Source organism: Apis florea, unplaced genomic scaffold, assembly GCF_048593485.1.
Source record: "Apis florea isolate Af1SG1 unplaced genomic scaffold, ASM4859348v1 contig_3170_pilon, whole genome shotgun sequence".
Classification (NCBI taxonomy): Eukaryota; Metazoa; Arthropoda; class Insecta; order Hymenoptera; family Apidae; genus Apis; species Apis florea.
In genome coordinates this window covers 2,448,640-2,456,732 of record NW_028256714.1, presented here as the reverse complement: position 1 = coordinate 2,456,732, position 8,093 = coordinate 2,448,640, and positions in this window count along the sequence as shown.

The following is an 8,093-nucleotide window of genomic DNA, read 5'->3' as shown; positions in this document are numbered from 1 at the left end:
AGATAAAAGCAAAGGCTTGGTATCTGTGCCCGTCATCAACGTGTGCGTACCCCGATGGTATGCAACCCGCCAAGGCGAGGATACGTTTCTTTCGATATTTTTTAACGATTCCGCGGCGGACAGATATTTTCTCCCGTTGAACACGATAAACCGTAGGCCAATACAAATCAGCTGGATCGATTAAACATTTGCGTCTGATCTCTCTATATACGGGAACGGCTTATAAATTCAAATCGAATTCGAAAGCGGACGTAATTGGTCGGTGCGTTCTCCTCGGCCCGTCGCTTGAAAAATCTTATGATGAATGCACGATCGAATGGCTCGACTCGAATCGATTAATATGTATCTCCGTGTGTACATATATACAATCTATCGAGATCGTATCTCTGTTTCTTCTTCTTCTTAACCGGAATATATTTAATAACGAGGGACATTAAGCGGTTATTAAACGATATGAATAATAACGAGACGGGATTCGTTTTCACAACGTTCCACGCTCTGGTTGCGACGTATTTTTCACGATCCTCCTCCCTTTCGGGACGGGTTCTTCTTCGGGGAGGCGGTTCGAAACGTTTCGTTTCCAACCCTCTCTCGATTCCATGCAACACGATATTCGAAATCTGCCGTTCATCTGGCAGTGCACACGTGACGCGGATACTCGTTACGCGCCACGTTTGAACGACGTGTTCCTGTAATCTTACGCCAGAGAAACGCTCCTTTTTTCCCCTCCGTGGAAAAAAAGGATCCCCTTCCTTTCGGAAAAAATCGTGCCAGAGTAATCGTCGGGGCGAAATTAATAACAGACGCGAAAGTGACGCGGCTGAAATCTCGACCGAAATTAATTCCGTCCATTCGTTCCTTCGCACGATTCGAATCGTATATGTCTCCGCCTGAGATAAAGCACGAGATTAGCGATGCCAGTCGGCCGAGCGAAGGCGTCGATCGTTGCATACGATACGTCACGAACGACGCTTTGGAAAGCGTCGATGGGCGTCCAGGTCTCGATGAAATTATATGAACCGAGGCGTGTATACACGAGCCGGTGTACCACGTCGAGGCCCGAAGGCGTGTCACGATGAGACAATGAATTCAAGATCACGTCTCTTCCCAGTGGCGGGAGGCGCGAACTTAAACCGAGTTACGAAATTAAGTAATTTATATTTATGTATTCACCGAGTGTAACAAGATAGGGTGTAGCGGCGACTCGCTTTCTCTCTTTCTCTCTCTCGCTTGTATACACGGTCGAAAACAAGCGGACAACCGTCACGCAAACACGGCCCTTTCCCGTTTTACAGGCGGGTCGGGCAATTTGAAAGCGCGAGGAGAGTCCTTTAATCAAAAGAACTGGTGGAAACGTCGTTTCGATCCCGTGCAAATTATCTCGATCCTTTAAACCGAGCCGCTCTTTGCAGTTTCGTTTCATTTACGTTTTTCGACAGAGGCGAATTTTCGAGCTGAACCGTGATATCGAAATTTCATCGGTAGATTTTCTGGGACGAAGGGTTTCTTTCTTTTGCCGTTGGTTTGGTTCGATTCGTATAATTTCGAATGGGCAACCACATCCACGGTGATTTAGTTCAGTTTCTCAGAGTAAACAGGGCTGATCAAATTTGGCTTCTTCCTCGTTCTCCATAATATTCCGCTATTCGTGCCGTTTAATCGAATTTAATCCAGGATCAAATTTAATCCTCCTGTTTCGCTGAAATTGGTCGCGTAAATATGAAAGAAAATGTTGGAGGATGATATATTCGCATTCTTTTATATATATATTTCTTTTATCGCGAAGAACGAATGCATAATAACACGTCATCCCATTTCCAACGTTGTTAATCATTTGCCATTTAACTCGGTACATTTAATAATAAGCGAGCTTTCCAACTGGTGGAACCCCATTTGTCTTCGAGTCTGTCTTGAGCGAGACGATGAACAATTAGGGCAGAGCCACGAAGCAGTCGTCCCTTTTGCTTTCTCGTTCCTCTTCCCCTTCTCTCCACCCTTCCATGGGGCAGCAAGTGTGGTCCCCGGAGTGACCCATCGCAGGGGAGTCGAAACTCGCCGTCGTTCGTCACGCTGTGACATCAGTAGGGATGTCTTCTCGACCCCGTTCCTTCTCCAAATCGACAGGAACGCGAAAACATCGGGGCTCGCCTCTCCCGCCATTATTTTCGCTTCGAAATTACGCGAAATAATTACCCTTGCAAAGTGGAAGAACGGGAGAAGAAAAGATTGGCTGGATCGTTTTCCCGGAAAACGAGAAGCTTGCTTCACTTTTCTCGAAGGATGGTCGTTCGATTGGTCGACGAGGTGCATCGTGTTTAGGATAAAATCGATGCAACCTCGAGGTTGGAGGCTCGGCCGAGCGGTGGCGCCAGGGGGGCAAGGATTGGACCGCTACGTTCTGACCCCTAGGATAACTCATTCGTAAGCGTTCCCGCACGCGGGACACAACACGTCCGTTGTATTAACGACGTTTTCGATCGATCCCGAATCTGACACCTGTCCCATTACACTTCGCTTCACCGATGAAGTTCCCGCTCTTAATCCAGTGGCCACCTGTCACGTGATACTCTCATTACTCACCTCCCTCGAAAAAGTGGAATAAAAATGGATCGATGCGAACGCAGATCGATCGAAGCCTCGATCTTTCCTCGAGCGAGCCGAATTATACAAATTTCATTATTCATGGCCCTTGCTGTTCCAACTATACCTGGCCAGGATATCCGCCTCGGCATCGGGGATAGTCGAGTAAGAAAAGGTAGAGAGCGATCCCCCCTCGAGAAGGGATCTGGGGACGCGAAACAAGCGAGAAGAAGAGCTCGTCGAGCAGAAGGGTCGAGAGCTTCTTTCCTTTCTTTTTTTTTTTTTTTTTTTCCGTTTCTTATTCCAGGGGCCCGAGGCTGGTTAGGATTATTTACGCAACGACGTCGATAAAGGATCGTCGGATGGAAAGGATGGAGGGGGGCAAGGTGAAATCGCGCATATGCAAAACACGGAGGAGAGGGAGGAGGAGGGGCGGGAATGGCACACACTCGTCGGACAATCTGCACTGTCATCACCATGCGACGAAACTCGACGTGGCTCGCCGTGGTGACGCGTTGTATAATAAGCGCCGTCGCGCGTCCCATTTGCACAAGGTAAACTGTGCGCACTTTGTGACGTACGGTATATCGTATATATATATACGAATTATACGGAATTTTACCGCGTGATTTATACCGCGAGAGGATACATATGCGAGTATAATTGAAAATGTTTTCGCGCGCCTTTCAGAGAATTTGATTTTTAACTTTTTGTCTATCGTTAATTTTCTTCGAATCGAATTATTCCGTGAAAACGAAGAAAGTCACAGAGAATTTTGACGAAAGAATCGAATATTCTTGTGGATGAAAGAATAAAAGTATCGACGAATTTTTTTGTCTCGGTTGAACTTTTTACGCGAACAAGTTCGTAGAAACGGTATTCCAAGCTTATTTCCCGAGTATCGAATCGTAATTGACGGTTGCACGGCATAATTTACGCTCCTTCTTGGCAGAGAGAGGGATTTCGTGCGAGGTGTCCGCGAAAAGGGGCAAAAAACAATGGATCGGCTAAACTACTTCTCGTGTTCTGCCCGACACCGTGTCGTATAGATTCGAACGTGTCAATTGCAGCTAAGGTAACGAGGACGTCGTACAAGAAGGACGTCGCACGGATGGCGATAAGCGGGCGAGCTCGGCCATTAAACTAAATCCTCCGTTTCGACGGCTCGTTAACCGGGGAGGAGCGCACGGAAACGTCCTCGAAAAACCTGCTCTGTTTCTGTTTCCATCTCGCCCTCCTCTCCCTGCACGAGGATCAATCGATTTCTCTCATATATCCGACAACTCGCAGTTGTCGAACATGTCGACTGTGAGTTTCGTCGATCTCTTGTACTTTTCGGATCTTCGTTAAACTTGTCCTACACGAGGATCAATCGATCTCTCTCTCTCTCTCTCTCTCTCACATTTAACCCTCCTCTGCATTTTTCGATCTTCGTTTAAGTCCTGTCCAACACGAGAATCGATCTCTCTCTCTCTCTCTCTCTCTCTCTTTTTCGTATCAAACAACTCGAAAATTTAACTACGAGTTCGAATCCTCGTCGAAATTGTCCTGTTGCATCGTCGAGGATCAACTCGGATAAATCGATTTCTCTCATATCCAACCTCTGCTAAAGATTTCGTTCCTTTCTTGAAGCGAAAAAAGTGTATCGCTTTTCGAATAATGGGCGGTGATCAAGGAGATTCGGCGAAACACTTCGCATTATCGCGAATCGAGGAGGAATTTTTGAAAATACGCGTGGGCGATCGCGTGTGTCGGCGCACAAAACCATTTATCTGAAATTCCCTTTAAGCCTCGGTTTGTCCCGAAGCGCGATAACCGAGCCAGGACTATCTCCTCTCCCAGTTTCCAATTCGAACGTCCATCAGGCCGACCGCGTTGTTCGCCGATTCGAGGCCCCGTAGCTCGTTAACGGGCGGGAACCGGCGAGAGAAAGGAGAAGAGGGGCACGAAGATGGCATGAGCCGATACAGAGTGAGCTATGCCCATCGCGAGCCTTCCCCCTCCTCCCCCAAAGGATCTGGGGCTTCTCTCCCCTTCCATTTATCAATGGGAGGGAAGAAGGGGCAGGAAGAAAGAATTCTCGAGGAGAGGAGAAGGAAGGATAGGCCGGTGCAAACTCATTCGATCCTGGAATAGCGTCTCGTTATTTATCCGCCTGCCTCGTAATGGATCCTGGTCTATAAAGTCGCGTAGCTGGTCGGTAATTGGGAAGAAACGAACCTCGAACAAGGGAAATTGAGAATGGAATTTGCCCTGCGAGCACTCGATTGCGATTTTGAATTCGTTTCTTTTTTTCTTTCTTTTTTTTTTTTGGCTTGTTCCTTTGAACGTTTCTGTCGCCTGTGTAATTTAATTAAGGAAATCGACTAGATATTAGAATTAGAAATAGGATTAAGCCGAGTATTTTTCGTAGTATTTTGAAGTTACAGTCAGTTACAAAAGCATTGGATGAAATTGATCTTAAAGTATCATTTCCTTCGTTTCTTATAAAAATAACTGACAACAATTACACGAGCAAGATACGAGGACAAAATTTGAAATTATAGAACGTTGAAAGATATTTCGAAGAGCGAAATAAAAATGTTTGGATTAGATGAATCTCTTTGCAAAAATTTAATTATCAAAACTATCTTTGGAAATATCCGAAAGATTTCGAGGATAGTTGCTCGGTTGAAAAACGTAACGAGATACCTAGAAGCAAAGATTCGAAATGTCGGGAACGAGGTAGTAGAACGAGGAAGCCGGCCTACTTTCCACTTATTTGCTGGCCCCTGGCGAATTAATCTTCCAAGAAACTGCGTCCGCCTTTTCGTGAACGAGTAACCGAGCACCAGACTCTTTTCCCCTCTTTTACCGATACTTTACCGACAAATCATTGGGAAAAATCTGGCAGAGAGTTGGCAGCCGAGTTCGCCTCTAACTCGAAAGACGCTAGTTCGACGAAACTTCCTAACCGGAGCAGGTATTTCGCAATGAATTCACGCTGTTCCGTAATCCGCGACTACGACGACGTCCCCTCCAAAGTTGGCGGAAAATTCGGCATACCTCTGATGCCTCAACTCGTAACACTCTAATTATTCGTACGTCCAAACGTTTAAATTACGAAACAACGTGATTTAACTTGGAATAAGTTAAACTTCCTTCCCGAAAGAACGTGTGTATTTATTGAAATTCAATTCCTACCAATTTTACAATTTTCGAGGATGCAATGGCGGAAATTTTATTATTCCCACAAACTCCTCTGTAACACAATTCTTCTCGTTTCCATCGCACAAACACACATATAATATTTCCTCTCTCTCTCCGTTACGACGCGTAACTTGCAACGCGTGACACGTGTTTACCGTGTTTACTGAATTTTTCCTTCGTGAAACTTTAAGAAAGAAGAGGAGAGGAAAAAATCGTTTCGAAAACTGGTCGCGAAGAGAGCGGCGCTTGTGACAGTTCGCACCCCGAGGGGCAACCGTGTTGATTTTTTCTCTTCTGCTTGTCGTGGAGGAAGGGGGTTGAAAGAGGCTCTCGGCAGATTAACTTGCCGCGATGAGCTCCCCCTCTTTTTTTCCGCTCCAAGGTGTTTCAATGATAACGCGACCTTCCCCCTCCCTCCCCCCCCCGTCGCACCGAGCGTTGGACGCGCATCACGGACCCGTGAGCCCCGATGCACGCTAATTTTCGTTCCACGAGCCCGCTCAATCTTCCTTTGAGACGCATTGTTCGGTCAAGTGGCGCTCACGGGGGCACGAATCGAGAAAGAAGCGAACCGAAAATGAACAATTATCGATCGCGCGGAGGGGGGAAAAAAGGAAGAAAAGAGAAAGAAAATCATGGAGCATGAGGAGGAAGCTCACTCGATGCTCCCTAATAGAATTAGTGGGCGAGGTATCGTGCGATACTTTTAAACGTGTGTCCTTCGGATGCAACATTGTCGCGATAATTCCGATAAAAGTATGCAAACGTGATCGCTGTTTGTTATATATTTTGTGGATTAAACGCGTGATTTTTCTTATCGGAAAAATGGCAGTTGAAAAATTATTGAAAGGTGTTAAATAAATTTCTTTTATGCATTGAATATATGACGCGTTTCTTTTTTTATTAAAAATAAAAGTAATTAGCTTGCCTGCATTCAAAGCTGGCTACTTTTTCACACCTCATATTTGAATATTTATTACAGCAATAAACTCATAGATTGTCGTATCTCAAAACAAACAAATATAGATCTTGACACTATGAATTTTTTACCATTGAAAGTAGAATGCGGTCGATGATGCGACGAGTCGTAGAGGTTGGAACGCGTCTGCAGTTTCTTACGCAAGAAATCAACGTTCCACCAACGTTTCGTTTAAACCTGCTCGACGTGGAAACGTTGAATCAGCTATCCGTGAATTACCTTCCTTCCAATCCCCCACTCGGTGAACTACGACGCCCGGGGCAGGCGTTATGTCGGCATCGCCGACGTTTCTATATGACCGTGGCTAAGATAGCGAAGCACCAGCTACCTGGAAGCCCTTGCTAATCTGCCAAAGCGCGCTGAGCGGATCCTTGGGTGGAAATCATATTAGCATGCAAATGCGTATGGATCTTCTAATTTTCACGGGGCTGATCCGAATTCGCCTTCGGAAAATCTCTGTCTCGTTTCACTTGCGAGATTCGAAGAGTGGAATTTATATACCATTATTGGAGAGGAAAAGATGAAATCGTTTGTTCGATCGGTATCAAAATATGCCTTTGCTTTCTTATTACGTTATTACGTTTAAAACTTTCGAATTGGTTGTGAGAGAATGAGAGAATGAATAAAATCGTTCGAAACATTCAGCTTATTATCATTTGTACTTGTCGAGATAAAGTTACATTATTTCAAAGCGTAATGGAGGAACAGATTTTTTTTAATGTCAACCTCTATACACTCAATGAATATTAAGAGTGTAAGGGAACAAGTTGAACAATCTTGATAATCATGTCTTGCCGAACGTTTAACGTTTGAGACGTACAATTATACATGTAGAATTTATACGTTGATATTACAGCTCTTAAGAAACGACAAGGATATATTCATACTTAAACGGCGGCATCGGATTTAAACGAGTAAACCAGTTACATTAAATCAATAATTGCATTTTACTCTTGCTGCAGAACGAACAGATCGTTACATTACTTTACGACGTCGCTCGCCCCGCTTGCGCTATGCAAAACGCGAAAACGAAGTTCAAGTATTAATTGCCTGCCTTGATTAATAAGTTTGATTAAGCGATCCAAAAAACACCACTTAAACTTTAACTTCTTCTTAATTAATGCGAAACGCGATTTAAAATTCTCAAGTTTCAAGATTGTTGAAATCAAAAATTGTCAAATCACCAGAATTATACATCCGATCTCTGATCGACCGATCTCATTTCAAAGGACACACAAAGTCGAGATGAAGGAAGAAACAAGCCTCACCTTTATTCAACGCTCATACGTCATCCACGTTTCACTTCTCTCTCGACTCTCTCTTCTTTATCCCGAGCATTCGTGCC